General features: G+C 40.9%; 1 protein-coding gene across 10 annotated transcripts in view; it reads right to left on the bottom strand.

Annotated features, from left to right (window-relative positions):
- Positions 1 to 23,995, bottom strand: part of AGGF1 (angiogenic factor with G-patch and FHA domains 1) — a 133,063-nt gene that overhangs the window by 47,503 nt on the left and 61,565 nt on the right. For 5 of the 10 annotated variants that reach the window (XR_009354031.1, XR_009354023.1, XR_009354021.1 and 2 more), the window contains one exon: positions 23,829 to 23,895. The exons of 2 other annotated variants lie outside the window; for them this stretch is intronic. The gene's annotated coding sequence lies outside the window, so the exon portion shown is untranslated. The remainder of the gene's footprint in view (positions 1 to 23,828; positions 23,896 to 23,995) is intronic. 3 more of the 10 variants (XR_009354024.1, XR_009354022.1, XR_009354027.1) reach the window with 1 other exon arrangement.

Here is a 23,995-nt window from a genome sequence, read left to right as displayed (position 1 = left end):
TCCCTTTCATCCCCCTCAAGCTAGGTTCTGAGTAGATTTCCTCAGAAGATTCCAATGGGCTTGAACACCACTTGCTCAGCTGTGTCTAACTTGACATGGTATTTTTCTTTTTACTCTACTATTTATTATGAAAATTTCAAACATAAGGAGAAGTTTAAAGAATTTGACAGCCAAACCCCTGTATCCATTACCTAACATTTTACTCTCCCTTCATTACATGTCTATTCATTTATCTATTCCTCCATCTATTAGTTAAGCCTATTTTTAATAAGATGCATTTCAAAGTAATTTGCAGGCAACAGACAATTCACCGCTAAATACTTCAGCATGAATATCACAGACTAGAATTCAATATCTCTTTATGATTTTTTTCTTTTAAGGCAAAATTTACATTCAATAAAATGCAACAATTAAGTTGCATTAAAGTGTACCATTAAATAATTATTGAAAAATAAATTTGCCTGTGTAACTCAAACCCTCTGAAGATAGAGAGCACTCCCTCATGCCCATTTTCTGTCCATCCCCATTTAAAGACACACCTACCACTGTTTGGATTTTTCTTCATTGTATATTGCCTGTTCTAGAACTTTGTATTAATGGAAATATGTAGTACTCTTGTGTGTAAATGGAAACACTTAGTACTTCTTTCACCCAGCATATTTTAATATTTACCCCTATGTCGTAGCTAGAGTCCCCCTTTTTGGGGCACCTGGGTGGCTCAGTGGGTTAAGCCTCTGCCTTCGGCTCAGGTCATGATCTCAGGGTCCTGGGATTGAGCCCTGCATTGGGCTTTCTGCTCATCAGGGAGCCTGCTTCTCTCTCTCTCTCGGCCTGCCTCTCTGCCTACTTGTGATCTCTCTCTCTGTGTGTCTAATAAATACATTTTTAAAAATTTAAAAAAAGAGACCCCCTTTTCACTGCCAAGCAGTACTCCGCAGCATGAACAAAGCAGTTTACTTATCCATTCTGTAAGTATGCTGGTTCTAGTCTTTTACTATTATAAATAGTGCTGCTATAAGCGTTATTATATAAGGCTGTTTGTACCTGCATATTTGATACTTGCACTGAATAAACATCTAGGAAAGGAATTGCTGGGCCACGGAGATGGGTGTTTTATAACAAACTGCCAGAACTCTCTAAAGTGGGTGCCGAATTTTGCAGTCCTCCCAACAATTTACGAGAGCTCCAACTGCTCTACAGACTTGCCAACATCTGTTGCAACCCCTCTTACACTTTAGCCATTCTAGCAGACATTCAGCAGGTATCTCACTTATTCTAATCTTAATTTCCCCAATGACTAGTGATACTGGGCACTTTGCCATGTGCTTATTGCTCCCCTGTGTACAAGCAATCTTGTATTGGTTTTTTCCACCTTCCCTGTTTCACTCCCCCATTCCTCACTCCTGATGTCTAGTATTCCTTCTCAAATAAACTACCTCTTTATGATCCCTTGTCTTGACTTTACTTTAGGGATATCCAGGCTAAGATATTAGGAAAAGCTGAAGAGCTAAAAGGATACAGCTCCACCCTCTTCCCATTCCTGTGAAAATAGCAAAGGGGATGCTTCTCTGTTCTGGTGAAACTTCATCCCTCCTATGTTACTAGATGGGCTTCCACGTGATTTAGGGGGGGTGGTCCAGAAAAATGCACCTATGACTGGGAGTATTCTGTACTGACCAAAGGCAGACAGGTTTCTAAAGTTTTCACAACTAAAGAAAACTTCTGCCTTTCAACTTTCTGTTGTCACTGTTAGAATCACTAAGACGGTCCATCACACTCAGTTCAAACACAAGAGACACTGGTCTAAGAAACAGGCAGAGAAATGGCTTAGAAAACAAGATTCTTCTTCTATTCATCACTTGGGCCTCACAGGAGACCCAGATTGGCCTTCACATGGTGGACACCATCTTTCCTCAGCACCCAGAGTACCCTTAAGTACCTGTGACTCTTCCGCATCCAAGCCCAAGAGAACAAGGGGAGAGAGAAGCCCCCTCCACTCACTTTCTCCTTCAGCCTGCCTTATGCTTACATTCAGCCCCAACAACAGGAAAAAAAAAATAGTAAAGTTTAACTGAGGTTTCTAGACTTATATACAGAACAACCATCCGGAAGAGCATCTTAGCACACATGCATTCAGTAACTGTTGGTTGAAAAATAATGAATGTAGATGTGAACAGATGCGTATTTAAATAATAGGACAAAATTGTATACGGTAAACATACACATATCACACAGAATGATACAAAGAGCAAGTTCCATAGGGAGGTCCAAATATGGAAAAGGAAAACACATGCTCCTCCTACCCCTCAACTGGTTTGGGGGCGATCAAACCTGCAGCCTCCCTACTCCCAACTATGCCCGAGAGACCTACATCAGTACCAGAGGTCCTAAGGAAGACAGACATACAGGTGATGGCAGACACGGGTGGTGGCAGCTAGGGGACCCTTGCACTCCTGCCACCACAGTCCCCTGAGGAGGGGGTACACTTTGGACTCTGCAGGCTGTGAACACACTGCCCAGTTGGTCCATGGGGTCATGGTTATAAAGCCACCAAAATGAAGCAGGAAGAGGCTTCATCTCTTACAGGGGACCTGGAAGCAGCCTCAGCTTGGGTGGCAATTAACAGCAGCTTGAAAAATGACTCTCAGGGTGAACACCTGTGAGGCCCTGCCATGCAGATGCCTCTAGAAACATGTGGCACAGAGGGGTCAGGGTGTCAGGTGATGGTTGGGGTGAAAGGCATGGAAGCGACAACTGGAAAGCATACCGTCTTCTCAGTGACAGCAGAAGAGGAGGCACCGGAGGAGGAAGAGGCCAGTAGGCAAAGAAATGGATATGTTCAAACTGAGATGTGCTGTAAGTGTAAAGTGTACACTGGATTTCAAAAACTCAGTATAAAAAATGTAAATTACCTCAATTTTTATACTGATTACATGTTAAAATACTATGTTTTATATATTGTGTTAAATAGGATTTTAAAAACTTTTAATGGAGGAAGTCAGTGTGCAGTAATGGATGTAAAAGATCTGTGAAAGATAAAAAATCTGAATTGAGCCTGAATCGAGGATTGAGGTGGTGGGAGAAAAGGGAAGCAGCCTCTGAAAGAAGATCCAGCCTGTAAAGACCCGAATTCTTTCTGATGACCCTCTTCCTGGCTGAAGTTAACTTTCACTGGAGCACTGAAAAGGTCAGGGACAATATAATAAAAGATTTAGATTTAAAACTCCCTTTCACCATTGATTAGTGCGGGACAAATCAATAAATCTGAGACTCCAATTTCTTAATCTGAAAGCAGGTATCAGAAAATCTCTACCTCACATGATTGTGGAGATATGTAAATTAGATAGTATGTTAAAGAGCTTTATTATGAAGCATCTCGAAATAGATCATTCTCACTTCTTTCCAGTATTTCAGAATCAGCACATCTTCCCAACACTTTAGTTCAAAAGACCTGTGTTTCTCCTTCAATGTCCATGTGTAGTAAGGGAGGTCTGTGTATTTCAAAATATTTTCATATGCCTCATTCCCCTTTCAAAGATAGCACACTCTTGGGGCACCTGGGTGGCTCAGTGGGTTAAGCCGCTGCCTTCGGCTTGGGTCATGATCTCAGGTTCCTGGGATCGAGTCCCGCATCGGGCTCTCTGCTCAGCAGGGAGCCTGCTTCCTCCTCTCTCTCTCTCTGCCTGCCTCTCTGCCTACTTGTGATTTCTCTCTGTCAAATAAATAAATAAAATCTTTAAAAAAAAAAAAAAAAGATAGCACACTCTTCTTGTTGACTTTGAGGTGGCCATGGTAGAGAGAGTAGGGTATCTGCAGAAGAAAATGGCCATGTGCCATCTTCCTGAATTTCCTTCTCAATGAGTGGCAGCCCCACCTATCCAGGTGAACAAGCTAACACCTAGTAGTTCCCGTTGTAACATTTCCTCTATCCCCACATCCAATCTGTAAATGAAGACTACCTATTCTGCCTGTCAAATGTCTTTCACTTCTCTGGATGCCACCCAAGTCTAAGCTTTCAGCTTTGCCCAAACTATTGCAATCATTTCCTAGATGGTTCTATCCCTGTTGCCCAACTCTCTACAATCCATTGTGCATTCTGCAGCCAAAGTGATTTTCTCAGTATTAAGGAAAAAAGCATTCAGTCGTGCACCATTCAGTCTGCTGTTAGATGTAAGGTTTTTGTAGATGTCCTTTGTTAGGTTAAGGGAGTTTCCTTCTGTTCTAAGATGTCAAAGTCATGAATGGATGTCAAATCCTGTCCAATGCTTGATATTGTATATTATAAGAACTCTTGTCTGTTATCTAAGTACTGAAGGAAATTAGCCAAATGGAAGATAGAGTTGGAAGGAGAGAGCAAGATGGTATTGTCTGAAATAATGGGGTGGACTGGGGCGCCTGGGTGGCTCAGTGGGTTAAAGCCCCTGCCTTCGGCTTAGGTCATGATCTCAGAGTCCTGGGATTGAGCCCCGCATTGGGCTCTCTGCTCGGCAGGGAGCCTGCTTCCTCTTCTCTCTCTGCCTGCCTCTCTGCCTACTTTGATCTCTGTCAAATAAATAAATAAAATCTTTAATAATAATAATAATAATGATAATTATAATGGGGTGTACTATGGTATATTATGGCCTGGTAAAAGGGAAACAGAGACCATCTGGCAGTCTCTGCTGCCTCCATGATTCAAAGGCAACTGGGTACATAGCATGCATCTGAAACAACTGATTACATCTCGGTCTGTAGTGGACAACTGGGATCCATTCTCCCATCCTGGGATGCCCCTAGGAAGTTTCGGTTAGTATTCATTCCATCTGCCTTGCTGTCTTTCAACAAATAGCAATTATGACATCTCCAACATGAAATTGGGGGTGCAGATTACTTACTATTTACAGGCAGTCCTTCTAATTAGCTATTAAGCTTTAAGTACCAAACCCCAATGCAAATCTACTCAACAGAAGACAATTAATTAGACTTGACTTCTCATTAGAAACCTACAGTTTTCCTAACCTTTCATTCAGGTCATGGATTCCAGGTGATGAATGTCACCTTAAAATTTATCCTATCAGTCAGATCACTGTATTTTATCCCACAGAATGGGAGAAAATATTTGCAATACATACATATCTGACAAAGAACTTGTATGCAGAATACATAATGAACTAATATAATTCAAATATGAAGACAGAAACCAATTAAATATAGGCAAAATATTTGAAAACACACTTCACAAAACAAGATATATTAATGACCAGCAAACATATGGGAAGACCTCAACATCATTAGCCATTAGGAAAATGCAATTTAGGGATGCCTGGGAAGCTCAGTTGGTTAAGTGCCTGCTTTCAGCTCAGGCCATGATTCGAGGGTCCTGGAATCAAGTCCCGCATCAAGCACCTTGCTCAGTGGGGAGCCTGCTTTTCCCTCTGCCTCTACCTGCTGCTCCCCCGCTTGTGCTCTCTCTGTCTCTCTCTTTGACAAATAAAATCTTAAAAAAAAAAAAAAAAGAAAAAGTAAATGCCAACTAAAACCAAAATGAAAAAAACAAAAAATGAGGTCCTACTGCACACCCACTAGAATGACCAAAATGAAAGAGATAGACAATATTAAGCATCAGTGAGGAAGTGGACCCCTGGAACTCTCACACACTGCTGAGTAGAAGTGTAAAACATTACTGCTATTTCTGAGAACATTTGGCATTTTTCACAAATTTAAACATATACTCACCATATTACTCAGTAATTCTACTTCAGGTTTTTATTCAAAAGAAATTAAAATACGTATCTACACATATCTGGCTGGTTCAGTTGGAACAGCATGTGACTCTTGATCTTGGTGTTGTGAGTTTGAGCCCCACTGGGTGTAGAGCTTCCTTAAAATAAATAAATAAATATACATATGTATGTATGTTTATTTGTATATGCACATATATTCACACAAAGAGCTGTACACATATGTTCATAACAGCTTTTTCAAAAATATATACAACACCCCCCAAACCAGAAACAACATGAATGATCATCAACAGGGGACGGATAAACAAATTGTGGTATATATAATTCAGGAATTTTAAAAAAAGAATCAATTGATACACACCACATAAATGAATCTTGAAAGTATTATGATAAATGAAAGAAGCCTTTCACATTCCATTTACATGAAATTCTAGAAAAGTCAAACTTTTCCACAGTGACAAAAAAACAGATCAGTGGTTGCCTGGAATGGGAAGAAGGAAGATTTATTGAATAGGATATAAGAGAATTTAGGGGAGTTGTGGAAATAACTGGATTTAGGTGGTGTGCTTACATGGCACCAAACAAACTATACAAAACCCAACAAACTATACATTTAAAATGAGAGCATTTGATTGGACATAAATTGTACTATAAGAGTCATTGTTAAAAATAATAAAACACAAGCTCCTAAAATGCTCAACTAGTTGCCCATTTTCACCTGAGACCTAAGGTTGCAAAGGGGGCATCTCCTATCCTGAAACCCCTCCAGGCAAACACGTCCCTGGCTCCCAAGCCATCATGTGGTCTCTTAACATGGTGAAGAGACTAGCCTCATGGAAACCCCAAGATGGGACCTGGATCACATGCTGGCCTGGGGGCCCTCTGTTTTCCCCTCACCCTCAGATCCCACTTCACTTTCTCAGGGGAATGAAGGGTACTTTCTCCCAAGCAGGGAGCTCAGTGGTCTCCGGAGGAAGGGGAGGAATAGAAGATATCCTTGTTCTGTTTACAATTCATTCACGGACGACTGTCGTGGTTTATTGATGACTCACACCGAGCTGAACATTGCGGTAGGAGTTTTCCACCTGCTATCATGTTCAATTCTTGTCCTAACCCTAAGAATGACTCCTTCTATTAGGCCAGTTTAGAGAGGAAAAGGCAAAGGAAGCAGAGAAGCTAAGAAACTGTTCCAAGCTTTCAGAGCTAGTAGATGGCAGAGCTGAACCCAAGCAGCATGATGTCAAAACCCTGTTCTTCACCACCACACTGTCTTTGCTTGTGAGCCAGCTCTGCTTCCGACTGCTCATGCCTGTCCTTCCCCTCGTCACCCTGCCTGAAGTGCACACAGCTGGGGGCAGGCCCAGAGGACAGTGTTCTGAACAAACAGGACCCAGGCCCAGAACACGGAGTCCTGTTCTCCCTGCTCCAGCTACCTCAAGAGAGTCCAAAGTTTAGACTTACATTAAGTCATTTTCTCTACAATTCAAATACAGAAGTACTTTTGAGAGCCACACAGCATTCCGACTATTCCTGTGTGCTATAAATATGTGATTTATGGGGAAAATGGGTACTGTGTCACATTCGAACTGTGAAATATCTGAAAGAAAGGAGAAAAAGATCCCATCCTAATGAGTATTGAAAAGTATGGAAAAATACTTAGTGTGTCCTAAGAGTAAATAGGCACGTAAAAACAGCTTCTGTTTGGAAGTGCAAATCAAATGTTAATGTGGCCTTGAGTTTATTTCAAGTATTTTTCATGAAGCATTTTCATTTTCACAACTCGGTAAGTTCCCCATATTAAACCAGAGTCAAATGATTTTAGATGCCTACTTGAAAAACCCTAAGATCAATGCATTCAACTCCCTTTGTAAAGGAGAAATACACTGCAACTGTTCTTTGAAAACAGATTATCATGGCATATAGGTCATTAGTCACTAAAGAACAGGATCCTTGAGTGTAGAGTCGTGGGCTGATTTTTCTTTGCCTTGCACAAAGCTCAGTGTGGGGTGGACGCCTCATTTTTCTTGGCCCAACACCCCTTTCTCTCAGGAGGCAGGAGTCCTCTTCACCGGGAAAACTCCCTCCCCAACTCTGAGTCAAGAAAGAGTGGCCAAACCCATCCCCCTGACCACAGAGGGGAGAAAGCCATCCCCCCAGGGTCTCAACGTGTCCTGTCCCAAGATTCTTCACGCTTCCACTAAAGAGCGCAAACAGGGGCCCAAGAGCCCAGGAGCTGCTGGCAGCTGTGTTACTGGCTGAGAGGGGAAAGTCAGTTTGAGAGAAAGATCCCTTAAGGGCTTTCTTCTCTGAGTGGGGATGCCCCGCAGCCACCAACTGGGTGTCTTCCAGGGATTCGGTTACATGTGGGATCACACATCACAGACAAGGCCATGTTGATATGAAGGCACCTGTGGTCTACTTTCTTTCTTCTCAGATCCAAGTTAAAATCACAAAATCAAAGCATTCTTAGCTGTTATTTATAAACAAGGAACCAGAGGAGGAGTCAAGATGGCGGAGAAGTAGCAAGCTGAGACTGCTTCAGCTAGCCGGAGATCAGCTAGATAGCTTATCTAAAGATTGCAAACACCTGAAAATCCATCGGCAGATCGAAGAGAAGAAGAACAGCAATTCTGGAAACAGAAAAACAACCACTTTCTGAAAGGTAGGACCGGCGGAGAAGTGAATCCAAAGCGACGGGAAGATAGACCCCGGGGGGAGGGGCCGGCTCCCGGCAAGCGGCGGAGCAACCGCGCACAAAATCAGGACTTTTAAAAGTCTGTTCCGCGGAGGGACATCGCTCCAGAGGCTAAACCGGAGCGAAGCCCACGCGGGGTCAGCGTGGCCTCAGGTCCCGCAGGGTCACAGAAGGATCGGGGGTGTCTGAGTGTCGCAGAGCTTGCGGGTATTGGAACGGGAAAGCCGGCTACAGAGACAGAGCCGACAGTAAGCTCGCAGCTCCGTGTTACCTTGAACCGGTCGCAGGCTCGGTGAGCTCGGAGCGCGGCCGGAGGTCAGGCAGACGGGAGTAACTGGGCGCTGTTCTCTGAGGGCGCACTGAGGAGTGGGGCCCTGGGCTCTCGGCTCCTCCGGGCCGGAGACCAGGAGGCCGCCATTTGTATTCCCGTCCTCTGGAACTCTACGGAAAGCGCTCAGGGAACAAAAGCTCCTGAAAGCAAACCCGAGCGGATTACTCACCCCGGCCCCGGGTAAGGGCGGTGTAATTCCGCCTGGGGCAAAGACACTTGAGAATCACTACAACAGGCCCCTCCCCCAGAAGATCAACAAGAAATCCAGCCGAGACCAAGTTCACCTACCAAGGAGTGCGGTTTCAATACCAAGGAGAGCAGCAGAATTCCAGAGGAGGAGAAAGCCAAGCACGGAACTCATGGCTTTTTTCCTGTGATTTTTTTTAGTCTTGCAGTTAATTTAATTTTTTCTTTTTCATTTTTTTTTTTTTCTCGCCTTCGGGTAAAATTTTTTTTTTTTTTAACTGTTACCTTTTTCTTTTTTAACGATTTTTTACTAGTTTATCTAATATATATATATATTTTTTTTACATTTTTCTTAGGTGTTTTCTTTTTTAAAAAAAATTCTTTTCTTTTTTTTTTTTTTTCTTTTTTCTTTCTTCCTTTTTGAACCTCTTTTTATCCCCTTTCTCCCCACTCACGATTTTGGATCTCTTCTAATTTGGCTAAAGCATATTTTCCTGGGGTTGTTGCCACCCTTTTAGTATTTTACTTGCCCCTTCATTTACTCTTATCTGGACAAAATGACAAGACGTAAAAATTCACCACAAAAAAAAGAACAAGAGGCAGTACCGAAGGCTAGGGACCTAATCAATACAGACATCGGTAATATGTCAGATCTAGAGTTCAGAATGACAATTCTCAAGGTTCTAGCCGGGCTCGAAAAAGGCATGGAAGATATTAGAGAAACCCTCTCGAGAGATATAAAAGCCCTTTCTGGAGAAATAAAAGAACTAAAATCTAACCAAGTTGAAATCAAAAAAGCTATTAATGAGGTGCAATCAAAAATGGAGGCTCTCACTGCTAGGATAAATGAGGCAGAAGAAAGAATTAGTGATATAGAAGACCAAATGACAGAGAATAAAGAAGCTGATCAAAAGAGGGACAAACAGCTACTGGACCACGAGGGGAGAATTCGAGAAATAAGTGACACCATAAGACGAAACAACATTAGAATAATTGGGATTCCAGAAGAAGAAGAAAGTGAGAGGGGAGCAGAAGGTATACTGGAGAGAATTATTGGGGAGAATTTCCCCAATATGGCAAAGGGAACAAGCATCAAAATTCAGGAGGTTCAGAGAATGCCCCTCAAAATAAATAAGAATAGGCCCACACCCCGTCACATAATAGTAAAATTTACAAGTCTCAATGACAAAGAGAAAATCCTGAAAGCAGCCCGGGAAAAGAAGTCTGTAACATACAATGGTAAAAATATTAGATTGGCAGCTGACTTATCCACAGAGACCTGGCAGGCCAGAAAGAGCTGGCATGATATTTTCAGAGCACTAAACGAGAAAAACATGCAGCCAAGAATACTATATCCAGCTAGGCTATCATTGAAAATAGAAGGAGAGATTAAAAGCTTCCAGGACAAACAACAACTGAAAGAATTTGCAAATACCAAACCAGCTCTACAGGAAATATTGAAAGGGGTCCTCTAAGCAAAGAGAGAGCCTACAAGTGGTAGATCAGAAAGGAACAGAGACCATATACAGTAACAGTCACCTTACAGGCAATACAATGGCACTAAATTCATATCTCTCAATAGTTACCCTGAATGTGAATGGGCTAAATGCCCCTGTCAAAAGACACAGGGTATCAGAATGGATAAAAAAACAAAACCCATCTATATGTTGCCTCCAAGAAACACATTTTAAGCCCGAAGACACCTCCAGATTTAAAGTGAGGGGGTGGAAAAGAATTTACCATGCTAATGGACATCAGAAGAAAGCAGGAGTGGCAATCCTTATATCAGATCAATTAGATTTTAAGCCAAAGACTGTAATAAGAGATGAGGAAGGACACTATATCATACTCAAAGGGTCTGTCCAACAAGAAGATTTAACAATTTTAAATATCTATGCCCCCAACGTGGGAGCAGCCAACTATATAAACCAATTAATAACAAAATCAAAGAAACACATAAACAACAATACAATAATAGTAGGGGACTTTAATATTCCCCTCACTGAAATGGACAGGTCATCCAAGCAAAAGATCAGCAAGGAAATAAAGGCCTTAAATGACACACTGGACCAGATGGACATCACAGATATATTCAGAATATTTCATCCCAAAGCAACAGAATACACATTCTTCTCTAGTGCACATGGAACATTCTCCAGAATAGATCACATCCTCGGTCCTAAATCAGGACTCAACCGGTATCAAAAGATTGGGATCATTCCCTGCATATTTTCAGACCACAATGCTCTAAAGCTAGAACTCAACCACAAAAGGAAGTTTGGAAAGAACCCAAATACATGGAGACTAAACAGTATCCTTCTAAAGAATGAATGGGTCAACCGGGAAATTAAAGAAGAATTGAAAAAAATCATGGAAACAAATGATAATGAAAATACAACGGTTCAAAATCTGTGGGACACAACAAAGGCAGTCCTGAGAGGAAAATATATAGCGGTACAAGCCTTTCTCAAGAAACAAGAAAGGTCTCAGGTACACAACCTAACCCTACACCTAAAGGAGCTGGAGAAGGAACAAGAAAGAAACCCTAAGCCCAGCAGGAGAAGAGAAATCATAAAGATCAGAGCAGAAATCAATGAAATAGAAACCAAAAAAACAATAGAACAAATCAACGAAACTAGGAGCTGGTTCTTTGAAAGAATTAATAAAATTGATAAACCCCTGGCCCGACTTATCAAAAAGAAAAGAGAAAGGACCCAAATAAATAAAATCATGAATGAAAGAGGAGAGATCACAACTAACACCAAGGAAATACAAACTATTATAAGAACATACTATGAGCAACTCTACGGCAATAAATTTGACAATCTGGAAGAAATGGATGCATTCCTAGAAACATATAAACTACCACAACTGAACCATGAAGAAATAGAAAGCCTGAACAGACCCATAACCAGTAAGGAGATTGAAACAGTCATTAAAAATCTCCAAACAAACAAAAGCCCAGGGCCAGACGGCTTCCCGGGGGAATTCTACCAAACATTTAAAGAAGAACTAATTCCTATTCTCCTGAAACTGTTCCAAAAAATAGAAATGGAAGGAAAACTTCCAAACTCATTTTATGAGGCCAGCATCACCTTGATCCCAAAACCAGACAAGGATCCCACCAAAAAAGAGAGCTATAGACCGATATCCTTGATGAACACAGATGCGAAAATACTCAACAAAATACTAGCCAATCGGATTCAACAGTACATTAAAAAGATTATTCACCACGACCAAGTGGGATTTATTCCAGGGCTGCAAGGTTGGTTCAACATCTGCAAATCAGTCAATGTGATACAACACATCAATAAAAGTAAGAACAAGAACCATATGATACTCTCAATAGATGCTGAAAAAGCATTTGACAAAGTACAACATCCCTTCCTGATCAAAACTCTTCAAAGTGTAGGGATAGAGGGCACATACCTCAATATCATCAAAGCCATCTATGAAAAACCCACCGCAAATATCATTCTCAATGGAGAAAAACTGAAAGCTTTTCCGCTAAGGTCAGGAACACGGCAGGGATGTCCATTATCACCACTGCTATTCAACATCGTACTAGAGGTCCTAGCCTCAGCAATCAGACAACAAAAGGAAATTAAAGGCATCCAAATCGGCAAAGAAGAAGTCAAATTATCACTCTTCGCAGATGATATGATACTATATGTGGAAAACCCAAAAGACTCCACTCCAAAACTGCTAGAACTTATACAGGAATTCAGTAAAGTGTCAGGATATAAAATCAATGCACAGAAATCAGTTGCATTTCTCTACACCAACAGCAAGACAGAAGAAAGAGATATTAAGGAGTCAATCCCATTTACAATTGCATCCAAAACCATAAGATACCTAGGAATAAACCTAACCAAAGAGACACAGAATCTATACTCAGAAAACTATAAAGTACTCATGAAAGAAATTGAGGAAGACACAAAGAAATGGAAAAATGTTCCATGCTCCTGGATTGGAAGAATAAATATTGTGAAAATGTCTATGCTACCTAAAGCAATCTACACATTTAATGCAATTCCTATCAAAGTACCATCCATCTTTTTCAAAGAAATGGAACAAATAATTCTAAAATTTATATGGAACCAGAAAAGACCTCGAATAGCCAAAGGGATATTGAAAAAGAAAGCCAACGTTGGTGGCATCACAATTCCGGACTTCAAGCTCTATTACAAAGCTGTCATCATCAAGACAGCATGGTACTGGCACAAAAACAGACACATAGATCAATGGAACAGAATAGAGAGCCCAGAAATAGACCCTCAACTCTATGGTCAACTAATCTTCGACAAAGCAGGAAAGAATGTCCAATGGAAAAAAGACAGCCTTTTCAATAAATGGTGCTGGGAAAATTGGACAGCCACATGCAGAAAAATGAAATTGGACCATTTCCTTACACCACACACAAAAATAGACTCAAAATGGATGAAGGACCTCAATGTACGAAAGGAATCCATCAAAATCCTTGAGGAGAACACGGGCAGCAACCTCTTCGACCTCTGCCGCAGCAACATCTTCCTAGGAACAACGCAAAAGGCAAGGGAAGCAAGGGAAAAAATGAACTACTGGGATTTCATCAAGATCAAAAGCTTTTGCACAGCAAAGGAAACAGTTAACAAAATCAAAAGACAACTGACAGAATGGGAGAAGATATTTGCAAACGACATATCAGATAAAGGACTAGTGTCCAGAATCTATAAAGAACTTAGCAAACTCAACACCCAAAGAACAAATAATCCAATCAAGAAATGGGCAGAAGACATGAACAGACATTTCTGCAAAGAAGACATCCAGATGGCCAACAGACACATGAAAAAGTGCTCCATATCACTCGGCATCAGGGAAATACAAATCAAAACCACAATGAGATATCACCTCACACCAGTCAGAATGGCTAAAATCAACAAGTCAGGAAATGACAGATGCTGGCGAGGATGCGGAGAAAGGGGAACCCTCCTACACTGTTGGTGGGAATGCAAGCTGGTGCAGCCACTCTGGAAAACAGCATGGAGGTTCCTCAAAATGTTGAAAATAGAACTGCCCTATGACCCAGCAATTGCACTATTGGGTATTTACCCTAAAGATACAAATGTAGTGATCCAAAGGGACACATGCACCCGAATGTTTATAGCAGCAATGTCCACAATAGCCAAACTATGGAAAGAACCTAGATGTCCATCAACAGATGAATGGATCAAGAAGATGTGGTATATATACACAATGGAATACTATGCAGCCATCAAAAGAAATGAAATCTTGCCATTTGCAACAACATGGATGGAACTAGAGCGTATCATGCTTAGCGAAATAAGTCAAGCAGAGAAAGACAACTATCATATGATCTCCCTGATATGAGGAAGTGGTGATGCAACATGGAGGCTTAAGTGGGTAGAAGAATAAATGAAACAAGATGGGATTGGGAGGGAGACAAACCATAAGTGACTCTTAATCTCACAAAACAAACTGAGGGTTGCCGGGGGGAGGGGGTTGGGGAGAAGGGGGTGGGATTATGGACATTGGGGAGGGTATGTGATTTGGTGAGTGCTGTGAAGTGTGTAAACCTGGTGATTCACAGACCTGGGGATAAAAATATATGTATATAAAAAATATATGTTTATAAAAAATAAAAAAAAAAAAATAAAAAAAAAAAAAAAAAAAAAAAAGCTACGGCTTTCAATTACAAGAGCCAGGCACTTGAGAGAGAAACGTATTTTGTTTTGTTTTTTAAATCCCCAAAGTCTGGCTTGAACTATCCAGAGCCAACACCTGGAGGACCAAGTACCTAATATTTATACCATAACCACAGAAAGGAGTATGTGATGTCATAAAAGGGACGTCATGCTCCGAAGGTAGAGCTTCACCAGCCCTCAGGAAAACAAGGATTGTGGGATGAGCCTAGTGTGGGTTCCACACTCAGGGAGGAGTCTGCTTCTCTCTGTCTCCCTCTAACCCTCTGTGCACCCCCATGCAGTCTCTCTCTGTGTCTCTGTCTCAAATAAATAAAATTGTCTAAAAATAAAAAAAAAAAAAAAAAAAAAAAAAAAAAAAAAAACAAGGAACCATGCTTTCCAGCTTCTATTCTGCTCCAAGTACCTGAGAGACATTTCAGGCCATTCTTATCATGTAATCCTCCCAACAACCCTACAGGGGAAGGAAGCTACTATTATCATTCCCCTTTTACAGACAAAAACCAAACCAAACCGGACGCTATTCTGAGATCTTTAATAACTTGCCCACATTCACACCATCACTACTAGCCTTCTGCCCTTACTCGGAGGGCAGCTGCAACACTGTGTGGTCTAGATTTGGATTCCTCCCAACCATTCCTGTGTAGGCATGAATTACAAAAACACATCTCAACTAAAAGCCTGGTACAAATGTTCTCATTAAAAAACAAAAACAAAAACAAAAACATGGAGCTAGCAAGTGGGAAGCTGAACCCAGAGTCTAGAGTGGACCCAGCAAGCCCATCAAACTGGAAATTTCATTCACACACAGTATTTATTGATCCTACACATGGGCACCAGCAAGGGCAGCCAAGAGTAGAACTAAGGAAAAGCCTTAGATTTTTACAGAATGTGTCTTTTTGAAAACATTTTTTTTCTACTGTGGTGAATATATAAAAAACTTACAACTTAAGCCTTTTATTTGTTTATTTATAGCCTTTATTTATTTTAGAGAGAGAGAGAGTGCATGCCCGCATAAGCAGGGGAGGGAGGGAGAGGGATAAACAGACTCCCCGCCAAGCAGGTAGCCCCACACGGGACTCAATTCTATCACCCTGGGATCATGACGTGGGCTGAAGGTTGTGATAACTGAGCCACCCATACACCCCAAGAAGAGTGAATCCTAAGCAGGCTCCCCGCTCAGGACGGGCCCAACATGGGGCTCCATCTTATGACCCGAGCCAAAATCAAGAGTCAGACACTTAACCGACAGCACCTTGGAGACACCCCACCATTTTAACCCTTCTAAAGTGTGCAATGCAGTGGCATTAATATACTCACATTGCTGTGCAACTGTCCCCACCATCCATCTCCAGGACTTTTCATACTCATACCCATTAAACATTAACATTTCCATCCCACCCCCCAAGCCCCTAACAGCCATCCTTTTACTTTCTGTCCTTATGAACTTGACTATTCTTGAGTTTCTCATATAAGTGGTAGAGTACATGCTTTCAGTTTTCAACTCCTCCAAGGACTTACTGAAACTGACTACCTGTCCAGCACTGTGCTAGGCTTTATGAGGGGAATATATAAAACACGAGCTCCAATTCCCGCCACAGAGATCATTATACAGCTGACCCTTGTACAACATGGTTTGTACTGCACAGGTGCATTTATATGTGGATTTTTTTTTTTATCAATATGGTACTACAAATGCAATTCTCTTCCTTGTGGTTTTCTTAATATTTTTTCTCTAGCTTACTTTATTGAAAAAATATAGTATATAATACACATAATATACAAAATATGTGTCAGTTGACTATGTTATTGGTGAGGCTTCTAGTTTGCAGCAAGCTATTAGTAGTTAAGTTTTGGGAAAATCAAAGTTACTTGCAGATTCTCAACTCTGAGGAGGATGGTCAATGCACCACCCCCTGTGTTGTTCAAGGGTCAGCTGTAGTTGAGCTGTGAAGGCAAGCCCCACTTCTTGCCAAGTGGGAAGATGTTTACCTCCAATGGGAATATTTACCTGCAAGATACCAACTGGAGGACAGGAGCAATTTAGGGGAGAGAGATCCTAATAAGTTGGTGTAGCCTAAGAAAGCTTCATAGGAGTGGTGACTTGAGGAATAAGAATGAAGTTTGGTTGGGCAGAGAGGAAGGTTCTGGATTGATGAAATCATTCACAAATCCAGGCAGACTGGATCTTCCCAAACAGCCATAGCCAAAGCCAATGGGCCACAGCATTCTGATTCAGTGTCTCCGAGGACAGGACAATAAACCCTCGGTCTGTGAATCAGACTTCTGGTTGTATCCCCAAGACACACATGCAATGGTTTCCTTTTCTCGTATTGCAAAAGAGACACAAAAGAAAATCAAAGGTTCCTTGTTGTTATTATTCTTTGTAATTACCTCAGAAAATAGCCAAACCAGCTCTTTTGTGCAAGTCTGTCTTTTTACTTTGGCAAAAGGAATTGGTAAGGACTTCTGAAACTTGAGTGGAATGTCTTTACAGCAGGGTTGGGTGCCATCAATGCTAACCACAGCTGGGGACACAGTCCCCTGGAGCTGTGGTGAGTGAGATAAGCCTCCAGATGCTCACTCTAACCAGTCCCACAGGCCGTTTAAACAAGCATTCTGGGGGTGCCTGGGTAGCTCAGTCACTGAGCATCTGCCTTCAGCTCAGGTCATGGTCCCAGGGTCCTGGGATTGAGCCTCACGTTGGGCTCCCTGCTCAGCGGGTAGTTTGTTTCTCCCTCTCCCACTCCCCCTGCTTGTGTTCCCTCTCTCTCTGTGTCTCTCTCTTTAAAATCTCTTAAAAAAATAAAAAGAAACAAGCAGTCTGCAGCAGCACCCCAGCCCCAACAGCACTTTGAGCAAATGGCTGAAGGAGCAGCACCCAAGAGAGAACTTTCTGAGCATAACATTCGCTAGGGACTCCGTGTAAGAACAGGAAGGCCTGCATCATTGCATCATATCCCTCTGTCTTTTTGTGTCTGTTCTTTCTCCCCTTTAAGATGTGTTTGTTAAAAAAAAAAAAAGAAAGAAAAAAAAGGTAGTCCTTACTTTAGACATAAACATTCCTTAGTGTGTCCTACAGCATATTGGTTTGATTCTGACTGTACATTTGATTCTAACTATATGTAGATTAACAAAATTTGCAAATGTGGGGGCAAGTGAAGCAGCCAGAAAGTGTACCACGGGCCTTCATGAGGAATTTTACAATGCTAAGAACAATGGAAAATGGTAGCAAGCGGGTCCGGCAAGCCTCCCACAGTCATAGGCTTGGCATAGTCTATGGTGAATGAACCCACATAAACCACAACAGAATACAGGATGGGGAACCAGTGGATTCTGAAAAGGCATTAAAATTCTGAGATAAATCCTTATACGATTTCCTCCTAACAGTGCTGAGAACTAGAAATCAATGTCTAATGCCTCCCTTAGTATTCCCCTTGGAGGGGCTGCTACCAGTGCTTTCCTCTTGTTGCAAGGACCTGGAAAAGGCCACCCTGGGGATTGCTACTTTCTAGAGGTGAGTACCTGGGGGTGTTGTTGTCTGAGCAACAGCCTAGTCTCAAGTATACCGAGGCAAGGTACGGTGTCAGGGAGAAGGGGGAGCTATAAACCAGGTTGGAGCTACTTATTACTAACCTATCGCCCATTCTCCTGTTTATTACTTTCTGCTACATATTGAACAGGTTGAATCTCCAAAAGATCTCGGTTCTCACCCACAGAATTGCAATAGTCCAACTGGCCTACTGGTCTCCAGTATGTTCTCTTCAAACACATTTCCCCTACTTCCCCAAAGCATTATACTTAAAATGCAAATCTTACTATTAACGCAGTTGCTTAAAACTTCCTCCAGGACAAACATCAAACTTAGTTCACTGTGTTTCAAGCAAAACGTAATGTGCATATATATGTAATTGCAGTGAAAACACAGAGTTTCAAAGATATGTTTACATAATCACATCAATCTTCAACCAAAAAGCCATCCAGGGAAATAAGCATGAAGTCTATGTTAACATGGTTACTAACATTAGATGACAGAAAATGATAAAGATAAAAAAATGAGAAAGTTGGGTCTGAAGAAGCCAAGAGGTGAGGACTGAAAATAGTCCACCATGTGGAAATAACTTTTGTTACAACTGTAATTACAGATACAAAATGAAGACATGAAGGACACACATTCACAGTTAACAAATTAAGCCTCTTCATTTTGGCATGCATTTCTTTCTTACTCTCTCTGCCGCCCCAGCCCTGCTTCTTGTGATCACCTCTCAGACTACCTGCATTTAGCTCTTGTCTCATCACTGCATTTGTGGGAGCCCCAGCTAAGAAAGTAGGTATCAGAGTCACTCTAGAGAGTAGAAGCTTGGAGCCTCAGAACCTCCAAACCTGAGGATGGGATTTTGGAACTAGATTACCTAGCACTCTGGTGGACCACATTTTTACTGGTAAGGGCGTGATGATAACCCTTGCTGCGCTGTAACTGAAGGATAAAGATTCTCAACTGTAATGGACTAAGGTGAGGAACAAACGAAAGGGGAAATGTTGGTTTATTCAGTAGCTTTGGCTGATCCTATAAAATACATACACCCAGAAGCAGCTAGCCTGATACACCACTAGAACTATCTATTAAACTACCAGCTAAGGTGTCATTTGGGGAAAGATATCCCATAAGGATAGGACACCGCCCTCTAGGGTAAATTGTATGCATTAAATCAATGATATGTGGGTCTATTTCTCCAATAACTAGAATATATGGATTCTCAACACTGTATAAGCTTTCAACCACCACAAAACCTGGATCCATATTGTGTCTATTAGTATGGGTATTATAAGTAGCTAGATCAAATGAAATCTTGCCACTTGTAACAACATGGATGGAGCCAGAGTATCCTGCCAAATGAAATAAGACAGTCAGAGAAAGACAAATATCATGTGATTTCATTCATATGTGGAATTGAAGAAATAAAATAAATGAACCAAGAAAAAAAAAAGAGAAAACCAAAAAATAGACTCTTAACTACAGAAAACAAATTGATGGTTACCAAAGGGGAGGTGGGTGTGGGGATGAAGGAAACAGGTATGGGGATAAAGAGAACACTTACTATGATGAGCGCTGAGTGATGTACAGAATTGTTGAATCACTGTACTGTATATCTGAAGTTAATTTAACACTGTATGTTAACTGCACTAGAAATAATAAATAAATAAATAATTTTTTTTTTTTTTTTTTTAGATTTTATTTATTTATTTGACAGAGAGAGATCACAGTAGGAGAGAGGAAGGGAAGAGATCACAGAGAGAGAGGAAGGGAAGCAGGCCCCCTGCCGAGCAGAGAGCCCGATGCGGGACTCAATCCCAGGACCCCGAGATCATGACCCGAGCCGAAGGCAGCGGCTTAACCCACTGAGCCACCCAGGTGCCCCTTTTTTTTTTTTTTTAAAGGTAGCTAGATCCTACCCTTTTCCCCAATCCTCAGCTCTTCAAACTACCTTCTACTTTTTTCTAGGTCAGCTAAACTGTAGGCAGCTGCTAACCACTGCTCCCATTCCCCACCCCCACAAAAAGAATAATTTTGAGAACACTTTCCCAGCCGATCTTCCCCATCCCATTGCCCATTCCTGCAACTCCATTCCCCAAGTTCCAAGTTTGATTTTTCTTGGCAAACTTTTCTTCCTCCCTCCCTTCCTCTCCTTTTTTCCTTCCTTCCTGCCCTCTTTCCTTCGGATTCTGCTAAGATGCACACAATTAGGAAAAAACCAAATAATCCAGGGAATCGGGATAAAAGGAAAATAAAAGATTAGCACAAAGAAAAGTTGACAGTGTTATGAGTTGAATTGCGTAACCCCCCCTGCAAAAAAAAAAAAAAAATGTTGACATCCTAATCCCAGGTACCTGTGAATGTGACCTTATTTGGAAATAGGATGTTTGCAAAGGTAATCAAATGAAGACAAGGTCATTAGGGTGGGGCTAAATCCAATATGACTGGTGTCTTTATATTTTTTTAAGACTTTATTTATTTGAGAGAGAGCACTCACCACATGAGCGCTAAAGAGCAGGGCTGAGGGGGACAGGCAGAGGAAGAGGGAGAAGTAGACTCCCCACTGGGCAGGGAGCCCTATATGGGGCAATCCCAGGATCCTGGAATCATGACCTAAACCAAATGCAGACACTTAACCGACTGAGCCACCCAGCCACAGCTATTTTTTATTTTTATTTTTTAAAGATTTTAAGTAATCTGTATACCCAATGTGGAGCCCAAAACCCTAAGATCAAGAGTCACATGCTCCACCAACTGAGCCTGCAAGGTGTCCCCAATATGACTACTGTCTTTATAAGAAGAGGGAAACTTAGACACAGACATACAAGGAGAAGGGCATGTGACAACAAAGGTAGAGACTGGAGGACATAGCTGGAAACCAAGGATGACTGGCCACCACCAGAAGCTAGGAATAGGCAAGGAAGGATTTTCCCTATAGGTTTTAGACAGACTATGGCCCTGCTCACTCCCTGATTTTGGACTTATAACCTTCCATACTGTGAATAAATTCCTGTTGTTTAAACCACTTATTTCAAGGTAATTTGTTAGAGAACCACTAGAAAACAAATAGAGTAGACATTCATTATATATTTGACTCTTAGTCTCTTCCTAGTAGCTGAAGCAAGAAAAAGTCTGTTACATGATCCACAGTGCCCACAGGATTGGGGGATACAGAGCTTTTCATGATACTGAGAGTTCAGAGAATGGTCTCCACTGGGTCCTACAAAAAAAAAAACAAAAAACAAAAAGACAAAAAAACCCATTGTGGGAATCAATGGATCACTATAGCGGATGACATCATGACACTAGCCCCAGTAATAAATTTTATGCAGCTATTTCCTACAAGAGGGGTATCCAGGAATCAGAAATGAAGAAGACAGTATTACCAACTTTATAGAAATAAAAAGGACTATAAAGGAATACTAGATACAACTGTCTACCAATACATTAGGTAACTTGAATGAAATGGACAAATTCCTAGAAAGATATAAACTACCAAAACTGACTTGAGAAGAGATGATCCGAGTAAATCTAAACAAGTGAAAAAATTGAATTAGGAATCAAAACACTGTTCATAAAGCCCAGGCCCAGACAGCTTCCCTATGGAATTCTACCAAACATTTATTTTTTAAAGATTTTTAATTTAGTTTATTTGAGAGAGAGAGAGAGAGAGAGAGAACAAGCAAGCACAAGGAGGGGAAGGGCAGAAGGAGAAGCAGACTCTCCACTGAGCAGGGATCCCAACATGGGGCTTGAACCCAGGATCCTGAGATCAGGACCTGAGCCGAAGGCAGACACTTAACAGACTGAGCCATCTGGGAACCCCTCTACCAAACATTTAAAAAAGAATACTAATTCTTCACAAACTCTTCCCAAAAAGAGAAGAGGAAGAAATACTTTTCAACTCATTTTATGAGGCCAGTATTACTTGGACACCAAAACCAGACAAAAACATCACAAGGAAACTACAGACCAAATGAACATATAGAACCTACCAAAAAAGTATGTTTCAAGTACACAGCTCTATAATTTTATGCATTTGAGGTAATCTCCAGAAACAATTTTCTCATGATGGGTTTTTGGTAAGATCAGACAGCAGATTTCAAGGCTATAATCTTTGGGAAGCATCTGGGGAGTAAATATTCTGTGTTACCAATGAAATGCAGGTCTTTATGCTTTGCCAGCATCTAGAACAGTGAACAGAAATGAGATCTTCTGACGAAAACTAAATGTTATTTATTTATTGTTAGGGGAACTGCCACTACGAAAGCAAGAACTAAAGAGCATTTTTCTTGCTGTAACTTGAACAAAGAACATGGGACAAAGAAGAGTTATTAGATAGTTGACATATATTTTATAATTTATTTAAAATTTAATTTAAAACTACAAGAAAGAGATTCTAACTCATAAGAAAGTTCAAGCATCCACTCAAACACAGAAAAGACAGGCTCTATTTCTCTGACTTCAAAAATAAATTCAAAACACATCTTGGCTAGGATAACAAACATGTAATTCTAGGAGTCCAAATCCTATACTTTTTCAAGTCTTGCTTAAATGTTGTCAGTTAAAAAAAAAAAAAAAAAAGTGTAGCTATTTTCAAATTAGTGTGGCACCTGAATGTTTCCTCTTACATCATTTTCCATTTTCTTCTTGGAGTTGCATTTGTCGTACTATCTTATTGAAGTGTAATCTTTTTGAGGGCAGGTACAATCCCTCGAATCTCCAGACTCCTACTCAGGTTTAAAATAGCGCTTTGCTCATAACCAGCACTTACGACAAACTGTTCCATGAACTAATGAAAATATCATGTATCTCATTACATGGTCAGCCTAAAGCCAAATGGATTTTTAAAGTATTCAAAGTAATAAAAGTATTCAAAGTAATAAAGCCTCCTGTTAAAAGGATTACCAAATATAATAATCTTTAAAAATATTAATTAAGCCACAAATAAGAGATGACTTAACCAGATTCATTGATACTAGTTACTGCTCTTATAATCGATGGCCACAGTAGGTAAGTGTCCCTCTGAGAAAAGAAAGGTCAACCTAATAGTTATCACATTGCAAAATTATCCCTTTTAAGACATCCAACCAGTTTCTTCTGAAACCATTCTTGGAATGGTAAGGAGAAACTCCATTAATGGACAGTGACACTTAGACATTGATCTAATTCATAGAAAAAAGTGAGGTGAAAAAAACTCGCTGAGGCCAATAAAATGTGAACAGAACTGGCGCGTGCAAATCTGAGCTGTTTTAAGAGCACCATGTGCCAGTGGTGTATAAGAGTTGGTTGTAAGATTTCCAGAAATTTGGCGAGTCACTTGTGACACTTGTTAAAAGTAGCTTGAAATCAGCCATGGTGGGAGTATTTACAACATGGAAATACCAAACACTGCAAATCAGGACTCTTCTTCCCTCAAAGTTGGTTCCAGCACACGGCGGCAAAGTGAGTGTATCCCCAAAAAAGCTGATTCTTCAATCCGGAGCGTGGAGTAAAGAAAACTAGTGGAATCGATGTAGCAGATGTAATTTGCCTGAGAAATGAATATTTCTCTCTTATTGTAAATCACTGAGTTGTAGGCGTTGTTACCTCAACATGATCCATGCAAAGCTGATACCCTAGCGTTATTAAGTTTTCAAACACCAAGGAGCCCTACCTTTACCTGTCCAGACTTCCCTTCGGTGGGCTTCTTTTAACAACTTGAACCATCTGACACCTTGAACCTGAAAGGATGCAAACTGCACTCAGACTCAAGACAGGAAACCAGGTCTTGGAAGGTTAATGTAAAAGTATAAAATAAAAATTAAATTTTTAAAAAGCACT

Source organism: Mustela lutreola, chromosome 5, assembly GCF_030435805.1.
Source record: "Mustela lutreola isolate mMusLut2 chromosome 5, mMusLut2.pri, whole genome shotgun sequence".
Taxonomy (NCBI): domain Eukaryota; kingdom Metazoa; phylum Chordata; class Mammalia; order Carnivora; family Mustelidae; genus Mustela; species Mustela lutreola.
The sequence above is the reverse complement of the archived record's forward strand: the minus strand, read 5'-3'. Positions and strand labels throughout refer to the sequence as shown.